The sequence below is a fragment of the Ceratotherium simum genome, chromosome X (assembly GCF_057802395.1).
Source record: "Ceratotherium simum simum isolate JZ-2026a chromosome X, ASM5780239v1, whole genome shotgun sequence".
NCBI classification, from domain to species: domain Eukaryota; kingdom Metazoa; phylum Chordata; class Mammalia; order Perissodactyla; family Rhinocerotidae; genus Ceratotherium; species Ceratotherium simum.
The window spans coordinates 127,979,228-127,997,622 of NC_141940.1; the positions used below are offsets into that span (position 1 = coordinate 127,979,228).

General features: G+C 48.8%; 1 long non-coding RNA gene across 1 annotated transcript; it reads right to left on the reverse strand.

Moving 5' to 3' along the window:
* Positions 1 to 1,297: 1,297 nt before the first annotated feature.
* Positions 1,298 to 4,782, reverse strand: LOC147912040 (uncharacterized). The gene is made up of 3 exons (XR_015550679.1): positions 4,327 to 4,782; positions 1,638 to 1,724; positions 1,298 to 1,516 (listed from the first exon to the last, which is right to left on the reverse strand). It is a non-coding gene; the product is annotated as an uncharacterized LOC147912040 (long non-coding RNA).
* Between the last annotated feature and the right edge of the window lie 13,613 nt (positions 4,783 to 18,395).

Genomic DNA, 18,395 nt, shown 5'->3' on the forward strand with positions numbered 1-18,395 from the left:
AACCCTCCATATGACTCCAGGTACAGGGGGGCCAGGATGGCTCTGTCCAGTGGACACCAGCACGGCCTCCATCATACATATGGTACCCACTGGGCGCCTCCATCATACATATGGTACCCACTGGGTGCCTCCGTCACACACGCGGTACCCACTGGGCGCCTGCGTCACACACGCGGTACCCACTGGGCATCTCTGACACACACGTGGTACCCACTGGGCGCTATGGTACCCACTGGGCGCCTCCGTCACACACGCGGTACCCACTGGGCACCTCCGTCACACACGCGGTACCCACTGGGCACCTCCGTCACACGTATGGTACCCACTGGGCATCTCCATCACACACGCGGTACCCACCGGGCACCTCCGTCACATACGCGGTACCCACTGGGCATCTCCATCCAGGCCAGATCCTTTACATAGACCCCAAGTTATAAAATTCACACGACGGCAACCTTCTTCCCTCCCCCAAGAAGGAAATCTGCCTTCCCTCTCACATCCTGACAAATGTCCCCTCTCACGCCTCTCTCTCTCCATCTCTCTCAATTTCTCTTTCTCCCTCTTCTCTCCATCTTCTGTGTCTTTCCTCTCTCCTCCTTCTCTTGCTCTCTGCCTAGACTCCCACATCTTTAAGCCCATCCCCTGTCCTTCCATGCACACACACACAGACACACACACACATGCACACTGACTGCCTGCTGCTCACACAGGGCCACCAGCTAAGACTCCACTCCCCCTGCACAGCTTTTTCCAAACCTCAAAACCTGCAGTACACCCAAGCCCTTCAAAAACGTTTGCCCATGTTCCTCCAAACAAATTTCAAAAGCGCCCCTCGTGCATTTTAAAACATCCATCTACATGTCTTAACCGTGAATTAAAATACATTTATTGTTAATATGAGCTAGAAAATCCTAAATATCTTATAACATGAAACAGGAATGTTGACTGTAATTTGAATACAAATGTCATCATATACTTTTATTAGGAGGATCTTAACTACCTAATTGAATAAAGAATGCTGAATCTGGAAAAAAAAAAAAACCTACAAGTTTTACCCATGGATTTCATCCAGTGAGTCTGGAAAAATCAGGTCATCTGGCCCAATATTGTAGCTCCCTTGAAAAGAGTCACTGTGTTAGCCTAGACTGTTTTGGTGGGTTTGGATACAGAACATCCCAATATAGTCAAAACACACCATTTCTCAAGCCCAGCTGCGTATCATCAGAAATACGGGTCAACCCTGATGGGCTGAGGGTACCTCGAGTGACCGCTCATGGAGACACCCCAAAACCAGTATTTCATTTTATTCTTTTATTTGGGGGGAGGGGCTCATGACAGTAGGGGAAGGAATGGGTGTCCAGGATGAGTCTCAGGGTGACCAAACTTTGATGGGTTCAAGAATCATTCGGCGTGCTGGCTCAAATGCAGACCCTGATTTATTACATCTACGGCTTGAGATTCAGCATCTCCAACGAGCACCCAGGGGATCCAGATGCTGCTGGTCCATGGACCACACCTTGGGGAGCAAGATTGAGAAGATGGAGCCCAGGAGCCCAGGTGATGGGGGTCTGAGCCTGGTTAAGAGCAGGGAGGTCCAGAGGATGAGTTAAAATGTTAATGATGGCGGAGTTACCCACCTGGAGCCGTAGACAATGGCTTCTGCTGTCCTCATCGTTCCTATTTTTGAGCGAACCACTCCCAATGATCTCCCTCCTGTGGGTTACCTGTGCGTGGCGTGTTCACGTCAAGGCAGAATTGCAAATGGAAAGAAAAAAGGTCATCACGTTTAGTTGTCTTTGTCATCGCGATAAATAACTTCTCCCACCTCCAGACTAGTAAGCCACCTCTGCAAGCCATGGAGCACAGATGGTCTCAGGTGCTGATAACCTGAAAGTTCACACTGGTGAGGTTGTCCGTGGGAGTGCCAGCCTGGAGCACCTCAGCAGACCTGTGTGCCAAGCCTGCTCCTGTGTGTAGACCCCGCCTGGGCAGACGTCCCATGCCATCCAGCTGCACCCGACTATTGACTTGTGGCCGGGCTGTGAGCTCCTTCAGGGCTAAGACTTGCCTGCCAGGTGCCCAGCCCAGGTGGGGTCTCCGTGCTCACCTCCAGGTGAAGCTATGAATGAGTTGATAACGGTGACCCTCGGTTATCTTTTACACTTTCCATTGGGTCTCATCAACTCTGTCACCATTGTGACCTTGTCACCTTCACACTCTTCCCCTCCCCCATCCTTCAGACCCCATGGCCTTCTGGACACACTGTTGCAACCCCAATGTGGCCCTCCTCAAACCCATCCTTTGTCCCCAAAGCAAACTTTCTGAAATGAAAATCCACCCCTTCCTCCCTGATCACATCCCTTGGGTGGCACCCACTGACATGACTCATGAGGATTTGTCTCCTCCTGTGGCCCCAGTCAGCCCCTTTTCTTCTGCCCCAGCAGCTCTGGGTCACTTCTCTGAAGAGAGATTTCTCAGTTGCTATTTGTTCAATGCGTCATTGTAAAACAGAGGAGGACAAAGAGGTTAAAAATCGTCCCAGGGCTAGAGGAAGACTACAAAAACTCTGAGATAAGCTTTGCTAACTGCAGCTGTGCATATTCAAGATAATCAGCTGTTGTTCAAAACTAACCGGGTCTCTCTGTCCCTCCTTAGTATACCGTTGCGCTGTCTTTCCCAGAAAGTCCAGGGGTGGACTTCAGGGTCAGACTCACAAGGTCAAATGCAGCGTGAAGATGAAAACTAACCAGCAAAGTCCAGACAGTCAGGGGAAAAGAAATTCAGTCTTCAAGGCCAAACACAGGCTGGTGGGAAGGTGCCAACCAGCAAGGTCACGTGATGCCCCTCCCAAGCCTAAAACCCCAGCACACTCTCCCCCTTCCCTCGCTAAAACCCTAGCAGACACTCCCCCTTCCCCACCTAAACCCCAGCACACGCTCCCATCCACCACCTAAAACCCCAGCACACCGTCCCCTCCGCAACCTAAAACCCCAGCACATGCTCTCCCTCCCCCACCTAAACCCCAGCACAGGCTCCCCAACCCCACCTAAAACCCCAGCACAGGCTCCCCAACCCCACCTAAAACCCCAGCACACCGTCCCCTCCGCCACATAAAACCCGAGCACATGCTCCCCGTCCCCACCTAAAACCCCATCACATGCTCTCCCTCCCCACCTAAAGCCCAGCACAGGCTCCCCTCCCCACGTAAAACCCCAGCACATGCTCCCCTCCCCACCTAAAACCCCAGCAGACGCTCCCTCCCCACCTAAAACCCAGCACACGCTCCCCTCCCTCCCTAAAACCTCAGCACAGGTTCCCCTCCCTCCCTAAAACACCAGCACATGCTCCCTCCGCCAGCTAAAACGCCAGCACACTCTTCCCTCCCCACCTAAAACCCCAGCACACGGTCCCTCCCCACCTAAAACACCAGCACACGGTCCCTCCCCACCTAAAACCCCAGCACACTCTCCCTCCCCACCTAAAACCCAAGCACACTCTCCCTCCCCACCTAAAACCTCAGCACAGCCTCCCCTCCCCACCTAAAAGCCAGCACAGGCTCCCCTCCCCACCTAAAAGCCAGCACATGCTCCCTCCCGTACCTAAAGCCCAGCACATGCTCCCTCCCTACCTAAAACCCCAGCACATGCTCCCCTCCCTACCTAAACCCCAGCACATGCTCCCTCCCCACCTAAACCCCAGCACATGCTCCCCTCCCCACCTAAACCCCAGCACATGCTCCCTCCTACCTAAAACACCAGCACATGCTCCCTCCCCACCTAAACACCAGCACATGCTCCCTCCCTACCTAAAACCCCAGCACATGCTCCCCTCCCTACCTAACACCCCAGCACATGCTCCCCTCCCCACCTAAACCCCAGCACATGCTCCCCTCCCTACCTAAAACCCCAGCACATGCTCCCCTCCCTACCTAAAACCCCAGCACACGCTCCCTCCCCCACCTAAACCCCAGCACATGCTCCCCTCTCCTACCTAAAACCCCAGCACATGCTCCCCTCCCTACCTAAAACCCCAGCACATGCTCCCCTCCCTACCTAAAACCCCAGCACACGCTCCCCTCCCCACCTAAACCCCAGCACATGCTCCCCTCCCCACCTAACACCCCAGCACATGCCCCCTGCCCCACCTAAAACCCCAGCACATGCTCCCCTTCCCCACCTAAAACCCCAGCACACGCTCCCCTCCCCCACCTAAACCCCAGCACATGCTCCCCTCCCCACCTAACCCCCAGCACATGCTCCCTCCCCTCCCTAATACCCCAACACATGCTCCCCTTCCCTACCCAAAACCCAGGATAAAAACCTCTACCTTTTTCCTTTCAGGAATGTGGATCTGAGTCCTAACTCCCATCTTCTCACACAGCTGCCTTTTCATAACAGTAAATCTCTTTCCTTGCCACAAGTCTGGTGTTTCAGTTTTTTTCTTTTTGGCCCTACTCTGCAGTGGGTAAAGGAACCTGTGTTTGGTTCAGTAACAATTGGATGAGTGAGGCCATCCCTCATAGCCAGCCCCTCAAAGAATTAGCAGAAACCAGCTGCCTGAGACGTTCTGCAGTCTTCCTCTGTGGGTGGGTCCAGGGCCTGACCTTCGCTCTCTCAGCAGAGCTTGCTTCCTCCAGGGTCTTCTTCCCTCTCCGGTTCTGCACCATGACCAAAGTAGATTGTTCTGCACCATGACCAAAGTAGATCGGCGTAGGATTTCAACGTAAACGTCTTTGGTAGATGCTCCTGGTTGCCTCCCCATCCCTCCACCCTCTGGTGACAAGACTCTGGTTTTGTGCAGGTGTCCGCGGCTCCACCTCCAACACAGGAAGTAAAACCCCTGCTTCTCACAAACGTTTCTCACCCCCAGGAAGTCAGCTAAAATGGTTCAAATGACAACAAAACTCTACACTCAGCAAAACTCTGTACTCTTGGGGAGACCGGAACTGTTAATGGTACCCTTGCAAAATGAGTGACCCGCAGGCTCCATCTGTGGGCAAAACTGAGTTTGACCATCCATCTCTGAAGTCCACAGTGACTGACAGAGTCAGTCTCTAGACAGTCTCTAGACAGTCTCTGGACAGAGGTCTAGAGAACAACAGATCATCCTCAGAATCTGGAAAATTCTCATTCTCACTGTGCATCACCACCAACCTAAAGATAAACCTTTGGGAGGATCAAAGACGCTCCAGAAAAGCGGAATGCCCACATTCAGGACATGGAAGCTTTCTGGTTAAACAGAGATGAGCTCAGTAATGGGCTCACATCTTCTTCCGGCTCTTTATCGTTAGGTTTGCACAGAAAGTGGAGACACAACTGTGAACAGAGAGAAAATGGAATGTGTTTGGAGTAGGGTTTATACAGTTCTTTTTCTGGCTAAGCCTGTATTTCTGAATCACAGGGAATTGACAGCATTTTTTCATAATTATGGGTATCCTATGTGAAGCAGAACTTCAGATACTTTGGTAGATGTCTAATTTCTGGAAAGTGGTCCATTTGAGAACACAGTTTCAAGAACATCATCCTCATGTTTATTCTGGGGTAAAGCAGCTCTTCAAAAAGCAATTCAGTTTTCAATACATTTTAATCCGCACTTAAATTCAGGCTGCACGTGCCCCATTGGGTCTAGCCAAGATGGTCCCAGGTCAGCTCGGACCTTGGATCTCTTAGAAACTGATGTCAGAATAAAGCAGAAATTGCAAAAGAAGCACACTCTATTTCCATATCCCTTCCTTTTTAGGTGAAGATAGAAAAGAATTGCAAATTTTCATACGCGCCCAAGCTAACTGACGCTAACTACTGAGAAGACCATACGGTTCTGTCCCAACCTAAGATCCATCTGCTGCCAGACACCTATTTGGTATTTTACAACCAATTCTACAGTCAAGAGTTCCCCATAAAATCAGACAGCAAATCCTACCAGATTAACTCCCACGTGTAAAATCCCAATATGTAGGGGATTTTTTGAGATCCTGAATGATCCCTGTTCAGAAGTGGTCCAATTCACCTGGGCAATTGCTAAATCATTGCTTCATTTGGTGCCATGGAAACACTGTTGTGGCCAGCCCTGGGGGTCTAGTGGTTAAGATTTGGTGTTCTCTCCATTGCCTAGGTTCGTTTCCTGGTCAGGGAACCACACCACCCATCTGTCATTGTCATACTGTGGTGGCTGCATGTTGCTGTGATGCTTAAAGCTGTGCCACCAGGATTTCAAATACCAGCAGGTCATCCACGGTGGACAGGTGTCAGCAGAGCTTCCAGGCTAAGGCAGACTAGGAAGAAAGACCTGGCCACCAACTTCCGAAAAAATTGGCCATGAAAACCCTGTGAATAGCAGCCGAGCATTGTCTGATAGAGCACAGGAAGGGCAGAGAGTGATGCAAAAAGACCGGGCGGGGTTCCGCTCTGTTGCCACCTGGGGCTCTAGGAGTCACAATCATTGACCATACTAACAACAACAACAACAAAACAGTTATGCATTTAGATAGTCATTAAATTAAAAGTTCCAGAGGCAGATCTAATGACCATGGTGACTTTAAAGTGATGACGGGCATAAAGGATCATTTAAAATATCGTCCCCTCCAGTAGGGTAATATGAAAATACAAAATATCTTGTGGTTATAATTGGTGACAAAACCACAGGAGATGCTGTTTCTGCTGTGGCTTGTTGCCTGCGTCCACAAGGTAATGCCAAATTTAGAAGTCAGTGAATGTGGAGATGTAGATATTCTCCCGTCCAATTTGCAGACTCCTTGGAGTCTCCATGCATAGCAGTGCAATGATCAAGACCTCAAATACAGCATGATGGAAGGGAAGTGCTGTTAATCCTTTTCTTCCTGAAACACCGTTTAAATCCCGCACTTACAACGGAGATGATTAACGTGAAACTGGTTGTTTGACTACGCTCTGATTCAGCCTAAAGTTTGTTTTTCCAGAATAGCCTGACGTATGGCCCGCCAAATATGCATTGTGCATCTCCTTCAAGCATTTTCCCAAAGCAAAGAATGCTCTCTATAAAGACAGGGATGAATATCTCCCTTTCTCTGACACTGATACCAGTGCTTCTTTGAAGATACCCTTTTCTTCCCAGAGAACCAAGGTCAAGTTGCCTGCTGTGTATGTGCTAAACTGTGGCAAAACATCTCCCGTGGCCTTGGAAAAGAAATGGTCTTCCCATCATGCTTGCTGTATGTTCTTTGTTCTGGAACAGTGCATAACCATATTGTCAGCCACACTTCCCCGAGTGCTTTCTTCCTTGCTGAAGAGAGTGCTTCTCGGCTAGTCCTCACCTTAGGCTCAATAAATATCACTCCATCTTTCTTATCTATAGATTGGTTATTGATGATTTGCATCGACACAACCTTGGATGAACATGGCTATCAGACAATGAGCAAATAGCTGTACCTTCCAGGTAAAAAAGACCATGATCTGTTCTGAGCTGAGGAACACCTCTGTCTATGCTGGACCCAGACCTAGACACCCATCCCTCTTATGGCTCATCTGGAACCCAGATTCTTTCAGAGTTCAGCATTGTCTTTCTGTAAGAAGCTCTTTGTCCGCATGGATGGTGGGATAATCTGCTCCATCTCGGCTCTGTCAGTCCAGCTGAACTTGGCTCAACTTCTTTCTTGTTAGAGCCCTGTTGCGTGTGCATCAAAGGGCAGATTTGAAATGAAATTGATTGCAGAGAGGGCACAGATGGGGGACTGTGTGGTGTCTCCCATTGCATTAGAACCACAAACACTTCCAGGGAAGGCACATGGAAGAAATATCTGCAGATTGTTCTACGCGGAATATGATTGTGAATGACGTTTGCAAATGTAGTCCGTGCATGTTCTTTAAGTTATCTGCATAACGACGTGTCATCAGTCAAAACAGTCAAAATCGTAGAGTTTGGGATGTGAAAAAGAGGAATACACAGCCCAGGGCCTTGGGGAAGCTCCCAGTTCCAATGTCAACTCTATGCTTTTCCCGCTCACTGCCGGCCCTCCGCCCTCTGACTTATCCACCCCAGTAGAGAGAGAGAGATACAATTAGGGAAGTCTTTAATGTTTGTTGAATGACTAAACAAACAAATGAATGAAAGAATGAATGGGTTCCTGTCTGTGGCCACATGGCTCTCTATCAAAATCCATTTCCTCCAACATAGCTTCTGTCCAGACATCTCTGTTCAGTCTCCATCACTAGGACACATCAGCAAAATTCTAACTCCTACAATAATCCATCATTTCACCAGTCATCCCAAATCCTCTCTTTTCCAGATTCACCCTCATCGCCCATGGGCGGCCCCCTGGAAACTCTCAGAAACTGCATTTCGATTGGGGAGACCCAGAGGAAGGGGTTGCTGAGAGCTGGACCTGAGCCACAGAAGTAACATCTCCTCCATTGCTCCCTTCTCCCTCGCTCATCATCCATGCTCACCTCTTCCTCCCCCCACACCCCTTCTCCACTTCTCAACCCCTCTTTCCCCCTGCGTTGAGTGTTTTCTGACATCTTCCCCCCAAAGCTGGGCTCGTATGAAGGGCAGTCTCTCTGCTCTACTAGGACTGATTTCGCCCCTTGTATCTGAGTCATCACCCAACCCTCAAGGCTTAAGAATTCCCATGAAAGTGTCGATTTTTCCAAAAATAAGCAAATCCTTGCATTTCACCCCATTTCCAGAAGTAGGAAGAGTGTGGGAGCTGGATTCAGCCGGACCTGCGCTCACCCCCCGTTCCCAGCAGTGTGAGCTGTGGGTGGCCCTGAAGGAAGGCAGATGCAGCCAGCCTCCCCATGCACAGATATTTCCAGAAACAGGGGGCCTTCCTTGGGCAAAGTGTCTCTGATGGCCATGGGGAAGCCCCAGGTGACAGGCTTAGAGTAAAGAAAACACCTTCAGAGGGAACTGGAAGGGAGGGTTATGACACAGAGAAGGGAGTGGAGAGTGGTAGTAGGGAGCCATGGTGCTACATTCAAGAGGAGGGTTAGAGACAGCATCTTCCAGAAGTTTCTAGAAGGTTCTGGAAGGTGATGTGCGAGAGATGTGGCTGGGGGCTTTTGGTACAGGATAATTTCCTGGAGATGCTTCTAGGAAAGACAGGGGCAGAAAGAACCCGTAGATGGCTCTGGGGCTCTGGGGACTGAGGCAGGATCTGGACAGGATGGAGGCAGTGGGGGCGACGGGGCCGGCAGCCACAGGACAGTCAGAGATCAATGTTCCATGAGCAAACAGTGGTCTACTAGGCCTGTGGCCAATGAAGAGGACAGCTCTGTGGGGCTAAGGAAGGGCTGGGTCCACCACGCACCCAACATGTAAGTGGAGATTTCCACACGTCAGAATTTTTTCTTTATTGGGGTAAAATTCACATAATATGAAATTCAACATTTTAAAGTGTGTAACTCAGAGGCACTGAGCACATTCACAGTGTTGTGCAACCACTACCTCTATGTAGTTCCAGAACATTCTCTTCACCCAAAAGGAGACCCTGTAGGCATCAGCAGTCACTCCCCATCCGCCTCTCCAGCCCCTGACAACCACTAATCCATCTTCTGTCTCTGTGGATTCATCTGTTCTGGACATTTTATATAAACGGAATCACACACGATGTAGCCTTTTGTGTCTGGCTTCTCTCACTGAGCATCAAGTTTGCAAGGTCCATCTACGTTGTAGCCTGTGTCAGTGCTTCACTCCTGTTCATGGCTAAGTAGTATTCCACTGTGCAGGTGGACCACCTTCTGTCTATCCATTCATCTGTCCACGGATTTGGGGGTTGTTTCCACCTTTCAGCTACTTTGGATAGTGTTTCTGTGAACCTTCATGTACAAGTTTTTGTTTGAACACCTGTTTTCCATTCCTTTGGGTCTATACACCTGTGAGTGGAATCACGGGATCATTGGGTAATTCTACGTTAAATTGTTTGAGGAACCACCAAACCCTTTTCCACAATGGGTGCACCATTTTACCTACCCTGCAGCCACGTGGGAGGGTTCTAACTTCTCCACACCCTCGTCAACAATTCTTACTTTCCAGCTTTTAAAAAAATTATAACCATCCTATTGATATGTTGGAGTCTTAAAAGTTGCTCAGAACTCTGGTCCTGAGCATCTGAAGGTGTAGAAGACAAAAGCTTAGTTTTTATTTCTATTTTTTGTTCTATGACCCGAACTCAAAACCTTGGACGGCAGATGGATAGAATTTATTTTTCTTGCTAATTTTACAGATCTTGCTCATCTGAAACCCAATCTACTTGAAGGGCACATGAAGACTCTAGTACCCTGAGTTGGCACAACTAGCCTGAAGAAAGGCTGTTTCATATATAACAAGAAAGAACCCATAGTTTGCAATTTATGTTTTATCACACTTTTGTAAGTCAGGTCACAGATGGTGCATCCTGAAATAACAAACCAGAAAAGTAGATGAATCCAGTAATGAGGACACGATTTCTGCAGCCACCTCTGCAGCGAAATCCTTATCGCCCGTTGATCCCATCGCTCTCATTAGGCTAGTTTCCATTGTAGGCACCGCCGGGGAAAAGAACACACACCTTCCCCAAGGAATCTGGGTCTCCTGGTCCGCGTACTGTCTTTCTTATTGAGTGATGGGTTGACATCTGGGGGGCCAGCCAGAAGCAAATACATCCATTGCCCATCAGGGATGAGAAAAGACCTGGAACCCTCCAGGAGAACCCGGACATGAAAAATGCAATCTAATGAGGCAGGAAAATGGCACCCTAGCCCGCCAACTCTCCCAGCACCTCATTTCATTGCTTGCCAGCTCAGTTTCCACACTGGTCACTCCAAAAATCAGCTGGCTGTGCCCCCGCGCGCCAAATGCCTGGCTTCTGGGAGACACCAAAGCCCCAACCCCTCCTTTGGAGGGTGGCATGTCTTCAACCACCGCGTAGGCAGCATAAACAGCCCCCCCCCAGTTTGGGAAAGGGCAAGAAGGCATGTGCCCAGTGGAGAGAAGAGAATGTGCAAATGTGTTTGCAGACAGGATGTAAAAGACCAAGAATTTGAATGACTTTTGAAACAATGTCCTACAGTCAGTTGTGCCTGTCTGGGTGCCCACTCAGGAGACAGCGCCTACTCAGCAAGCCCCAAACAATGGTCCCTGTGTCAGGAAGCTGCCAGCAGGGGCAGCTGGCTGGGCAGAAAGGAGAAGGTGAATGGGCAAGGGAAGGCATTTGTGGGTGGGGGCTCACAAAAATGGCCCCGACAGAGGAAACTGAGCCCATTCTGGGGTTTCAAGTGTGGCCCAATGGGGCAGGAGGGAGGAAGAAGGGAGCCCTGAGAGGCTGGGCCTGCCCTGCCAGATGCTGGAGAACCACACGTCACAGAGAAGGAGAAGCCCAGAAGCCACTGGTTGGCAAAGGAGGAGAAGGAGACCCAGGACATTTCAAGGATCTGGCGAAGGTCACCCTGCAGAGGAGGTGGCCGTGTCTCAATGCCTAGGGCTACTCTACGTCTGCATTGGGTTTTTCTCTGGACACCAGGAGACTGGGAGGAGAGCCCCACTATCACTCAAATCCGACTCAAATAACACAGGGCTGGGGTTTTAATTCTCCCTTTCTGACCCAAAGAGGGAAATCCTAGGTGTCATTTTCATAAACCTACCTTTCTCTCTCTGTCCGTTCATTCACCCATCCAGCCATCCAGCCATCCAGCCATCCACTGAAACACTCATCCATCCATCCACCCAGCCAGCCACCCTTCCACTCAAACATCCATCCATCCATTCACCCATCCATCCACCCGTCCATCCATCCATCCATCCAACCATCCATCCACTCAAACTCACCCATCCATCCATTCCTCCATCCCTCCCTCCCTCCTTCCCTTCTCCTAGCATCTCTGTGTGCGTTCTGTTCAACTTGCTGATGCTGAAACCATTTTCTTTCTAAGGAAAATCCTGGGTTACCTCTCATTGCAATCACGAGACCCCATCTGGTCACACATCCTTCACCTGGCACCTGTCACACCCACTCTGCCCCCAGCCTTTGGGGCCCCTAATTCCGGAGACCTTGGACACTGATACAGGGAGTATCTCATTAAGTGGGGGGCAGGAAGGGTTTGCAAGATTAAATGGTCAGAGTTCCATGACAGCTGTGGTAGGCAGACTAATGGAAGTCATAATAGTGATGGAAGTCGCCATGTAGAAATAAACAGTGCTTGCTAAACCTAATTAAGGGAGTGGAAGACAGCATAACCCCACATAGGGTGTGGCAGGCTGAATAATGTCACCCCCAAGAGTCCACATCCTAATCTCCAGAACCTCTGGATATGTTACATGATGTGGCAAATGGGAAATATCATGGCAGAAGGAATTGCAGCTGCTGATCAGCTGGCCCTGAGATGGGAAGATGATCCTGGACGATCCAGGTTGACCCAGTGGAATCACAGGGGTCCTTAGAAGCAAAAGTGGGAAGCAGGTGCATCAGAGTCAGAGTGAGAATTCAAGATGCTTCCTTGCTGGCTTTGAAGACAGAAGAAGCAGCCACCACAAGCCAAGGAATACAGGAACGTCTGGACACGAGAAAAAGGAAGAAAAGGAATTCTCTCCTGGAGCCTCCAGAAGGAACCAACCCAGCTGACACCTGGGCTTTAGCCCAGGGAGACCCAATTTGGACGTCCGACCGCCAGAACCATCAGAGAATAAATCTGCGTAGTTTTAAGTCCCTATAGATAGCGGCAGCTGCAGGCAACGTGCATTTACAAGAGGGAGAGGGCACGGCCGTGAACGCCTGCGGTCCAGCACGGCTTCCAGGAAGCCTGGGGGCTGCATGAGGTGATGAAGGGATGGAAGGGGTTGTAGAAATGTCAGGGGAGGCATTCCAGGTGAGAGGAGAGAAGAGAGGAAAACATTGTGGCCAGAAGAACAGGCCCCCACCCGGGGCACAGGTGTACCCAGGGGTGTCGGTCCAGCTGAGGACACCACCGAACGCCCAGGGGCCGCACGGGTCAGCAAAACTCAGCCAGACACCCAGCCTCATGCTGATTCAATGTCTACAGGAGAGACTGCTGTGAACCAAACCTCCAACAGAGTATATATGTGCCTCTGTCTGACCAGCACCAATGGGCAGCTGGGGCTCTAGGTGCTTCCAAAGTGGACACCTGGGGGCCTGATCAGGGCCCAGGTGGGAATCAGAGGGGTTCCTCAGGAGGAGAAGTGACAGGTGAGCTGACAGCTGAAGAATGAGGTGTCACTAAATGCTCAAAGAGGGGACAGAAGGGAGTTTGGGGAGGTGCGAGTTGCATGTGCAAAGGTCCTGTGTAGATGGGACTGAGGATACCTGTGGGGCTAAGTGGAGAGAAGAAGAGGCAGTATATGGTGAAGTTGAGCCGACTGAGGCCATCCTTGCTTTCCATTCTATCGTCTTTCTCTCTGCCTGCTCCCAAGAGTCCCCTCCTGCCACCCAGATGCCCAGCCACACAGCTCTCTGCTCTTGGCTTGAGCTGTCACACTTCTGTTCCTGCCCCCATTGCTAACGTCCTTCCCCTGAGCATTTCAGTGCACAGTTCATTTTCCCATCAGAAAAGCGGACGCTCCTGACAGACAACCAGGAAAACCAGAAGAATACAAGAAAAGGAGAACAATCACTCAAATTTGCCCTTGGAAGGAAACCACGAATCTTCTGGCAACCGTCTCCTTGACGGTCAACTTCTCCACTCGTGTGTAAGTTGCTTAGACCGGATCCCATTGTAGCTTTCCCTTTGTATGGAGATGGCGCCCTCTCTCGGTTGGAGGCTCCCAGAGCCTGTCCACAAATCTCTCCACTGTGCCCCCACTGCAAGGGCACCTCACTTCTGAGAACATCGTGCCCTTGGGAGTAACCACCTTCCTGGACCACCTCTTCCAGCAACGTCTTTCTTGTGGACCCAGCCCCACAGGGGAGTCCCTCCTCTCCAGGATCTGGATCCCATCAATGATCCAGATCTCATGTGGTGGGCTGAAGACTGGCCCCCAAAGATGCCCACTTCCTTATCCCTGGAGCCTGTGAAGGGGTTACCTTCCATGACAAAGGGGGACTTTGCAGACGGGATTAAGTTAAGGATCTTGAGATGGGGAGATGATCCTAGATTTTCTTCTGTGGAATCACAAGATTCCTTATAAGAGGGAGATTCGACCACAGGAAAAGGGGGCTGTGCTGATGGAAGCAGAGGTCAGCCTGATGCCTTTTGAAGATGGAGGAAGGGGCCGTGAGCCAAGGAATGCAGGTGGCTTCCGGAAGCTGGAAAAGGCAAAGGATGCATCCTTCTCTAGCAATTCTGGAGAGAACATGGCCCTGCCAACATCTTGATTGTAATCTGTGAAACCCATTTCAGACTTCTGAAATGCAGACATGTAAGACGGTCCATTTGTCTTATTTAAACTATGGGTGATGGTTACAGCAGCAACAGGAATCAGATACTCACTTCCTCCCTCATCCTTCTTCCTCTGCCTGCTCTATCCTGAGGCTCCCTCCACTTTCAAAGGGGTCTCCGGTCCATGAGCAGTACGGACACAGCCACCTTGAGGTGTGGGCTTAGGAATGAAAGATTTGTTTGAACCTGTTGTTAACCAATATTTAGTCGTTACGTACTACATGACAATTCAGCCCGAATGCCAGTCTGCTCAGGACACTGATCATCGTCGGAGTTTCATGCACACCTGGGGATTTGATGACAAGGCTAAACCAAATACATCAGAATCTCAGGGCAGGGGGACAGCCCAGCGTTGTTTTTTTTTTTTTTTTAATTTCGAAAATGAATTTATCTTTTTTTAAATTTTATTGAGGTCATGATAGTTTATAACATTGTGAAATTTCAGTTGTACATTATTATTTGTCCCTCACCATACACATGTGCCCCTTTACCCCTTATGCCCACCCCCCAATGCCCTTTCCCTCTGGTAACCACTAATCTGTTCTCTTTGTCTGTGTGTTTGTTTATCTTCCACATATGAGTGAAATCATGCGGTGTTTGTCTTTCTCTGTCTGGCTTATTTCACTTAACATAATACCCTCCAGGTCCATCCATGTTGTTGCAAATGGGACGATTTTGTCTTTTTTTTATGGCTGAGTAGTATTCCATTGTGTGTATATACCACATCTTCTTTATCCAATCATCACTTGATGGACACTTGGGTTGTTTCCATGTCTCGGCTATTGTGAATAATGCTGCAATGAACATAGGGGTGCATAAGCCTCTCTGAATTGTCGATTTCAAGTTCTTTGGATAAATACCCAATAGTGGGATAGCTGGGTCGTATGGTATTTCTATTTTTAATTTTTTGAGAAATCCCCATACTGTTTCCATAGTGGCTGCACTTTGCTAGCTTTTAAGCTCCCCATTGAGCAAGCAGGGCTGGGAGTGACCATGGACAAGTTGATGTGTGTCTGAAGAATCACCCTCAGGTTTGAAAGAATAATAGGAACAGCAGAGCCCAGCCCTGACCTGGGAGCCAGAAATAAGTCCTGCGTGCAATCATCTTTGCTGCTTTCCAGGTGGACGCATCACTTGTCGTTATGCGAGGGCGGGTGCCTGGGGCGGGGCTGCCCAGGGCGTTCCGGTTTCACTAGGAATCAGCTGTCACTTCTGATGAGCCTCCCTCTGACCTCAGGAGACTCAGAGCATCTGCAGAAGCAGAGGAGAAAGAACATGGTTCCTTCACCTTCGGGATTCCAGCACGGATGGGATACATATCCGAATTCTCATAGCTTTCCTTATTCCAAAAGGGAGTGTGGGTTCTTTAAAAAGTGCAAAAAAAAAAAAAAAGAATTGCTTAAATAGATGAAAAAAGAAAGGTGAAGGGATATGATATAGAAAATAAAGGTGGAGTGAGGATGAGGTTAGCATCTTCATGAATGCCGTAGGATGCTGCACGTTGTTGTCCAGAAACAGGTGATGTACACAAATGTATGGTTTCTAGCAGCCAAAGCAGAGAGGGAGTGTTTTCCATAATTCACTGTGACTCTGGGGCACACAAGCCGATGGCTTGGGAAATGCATATTGATCCATGGTCCTGGGAGAAGACATTTCTTCTAAGGGCCGTCACTGGGCAGGGACATAAACACCATCTCCCCACCCACCTCCTCCAGTGCAATTTTTAAATATTGTTCCCATTTCTCATCTCTCCAGAAATCGAGATGTTTGACCCACCCCCCACAATGTGATTATTCATTTTAAGTGTTCATAAATGAATAAAATTGGAGGGGTCTCATTTGAGCTGCAGGACAGTGACAAAAGATTTCTTCTCGAGCTGATAAAAAAAAATGCGTTACAATAAGAGGATTGTGTCGTCAACTAAATTAGATGCTCCCCAAGAGAGTGACTTATTAATCCCCCCCATGCTGGACCCAGGCGGTAAAAAGCCACAGATGTGGCCCATTGCTGAGTCACAAGGAGCGGCCCCGGGCTGTGATGATATTCAAGGCATCCTCCAACCTCACAAGGACTCGGCAGGTAGAACTTCCTTGGCAAGGGACTCACACGAAACCTGAGACTCCAGCTCAAAGAAACCGTCCCAATTACAGTGGCATGCCAGCCTCTCCTGGGAGCATCTCAGAGTGTCCACAGATGAACGGTGAGAGTTGGGACCTCCTAAATGAACAGCTGCACTGTTATTTCCTTCAGTGAATCGACTAATCGGATGTCTTCGGGTGAGAAAGTTTGCCAATCCCTGCTAACACACAACACACACCAGAGCACAGAACAAATGATTCCGTGTGCATCTGATACAAAGGGCTTTTTCTTTTTCCTTTTGAAATGGACCTCAAAGTACAAGCAGATGCATATCATTAAGGGGACTGGGATGGAGAATTGTGAGGAAAATAAAACAAAAAATGAATATCCAAGGGCACATATTTCCCCATTCATCCCTGCTCTCCAGAGCCAGCTGATAGCCCAACGCAGCAAACCCAACTCAACTATGCGGAGATGAAGGAAAACACATGAGCCACACACATTAGGGCTCCAGGAAATCTTATTCTATATCTGTCTGAATTCCAGAACAATGCTCACAGCACACCAATCCCTTACACTTAATGGGCGGCAGCTTTACCTCTGATTCTTTGTTTCTACGTATTTCTATGACGTTTATGTTATGTTTGATTTTGGACCTTCATGGCTGAGAGTAGATGCCTCATGGTCTATAGTCGAATCCAAAGCAAAATTATCAAATTTCCATTACTCTCAAGTTGTGCGTTTGTGTGTGTGTGTGTGTATTAAACCCTATGGCAAGAATTTAAAACACCTTGCAATAGAACTTTGCAAATAACCATGGGTTAACATACTTGCACTTTCTACTGGCAATGGATGGGGGAAGGGAAGAGTATTTTAGGAAAGGCTATTTTGTTTGTTTGTTTGTTTTAATGCTACAATGATGGGAAGGAATACGGCTTGAAGGATAAACAATTTTATATGTGTTCCACAAAGTTTTATCCACCCAGAAAAAAAACAATAACAACTAGGCAGGCATTTAATGCTCAATTCACCCGAGAATCAGGCATTGGCCAAAGAAGGATAAGCTTAATAATTTTATAAGGTAGTCTGTGCATTTCTAGTATATATTAAAGCTTTTAATGTGTTTTGGGTCAATTTTCCTGCTACCAAAACTGCCATAGATATAATTTTATGGATACCACTTTTAGTAACCAATCATGTCTTTTGCAAACAATCTGATGAACATCTTGTACAATAAGGATTTTATAAGGAAAATAGAGATATCGATAGATGAAGAAACACACAGAGGCCGGAATCCTAGTTTGACCAAAACTAGGTAGACACCTCTTCTCCCCTCCCCAGTCTCTCTCTGCAGTCAGATTCGTCTGCCCGGAATCTCAAGGAACCTGGATGACTCTGCCAGCTAATAGCCCCTCCCAGTGGGCCATGTCTTCTAACTCAATGAGTCTGAAGAGCTCTGCTTAACTTCCCCAACCTTTGACGCTTCTGACAAGGGATGTGGTTGTGGCCATCTCATTGGGTTTGGGGAAGATTCAAAGAAATCTATGCAAACAGCCCAGTGCTCAGAGGGTTCTGTATGAATGTTAAGTATGCTTCTTCTCTGAGTGCCATGTATGAGCCCAGTTAGTTCCGGAGGACGCCAGGAGCCTTCGCCACCTGAGGAGCTGGCCTGGCTCTTGGCTCCCAGGCAGCCGGCCTTTGGGTTGGGATTCTTTGTTGGTGAATACCACTTCAGCCTTCCCAGTGTGGTCCTCTTTCCCTCCATCTATCTGTCTATCTATCAGTCTATCTATCCATCCCATCTGTGTATCATCTGTTTATTCATCCAACCATGCATCCATCCATCCATCCATCCATCCATCCATCCATCCATCCATCTACCCATTCATGCATCTATCTCTTTCTATCTATTTATTTATCACCTATCCATCTATCACCTATCTCTGCATACCACCCTCCCTCCATTCATCTATC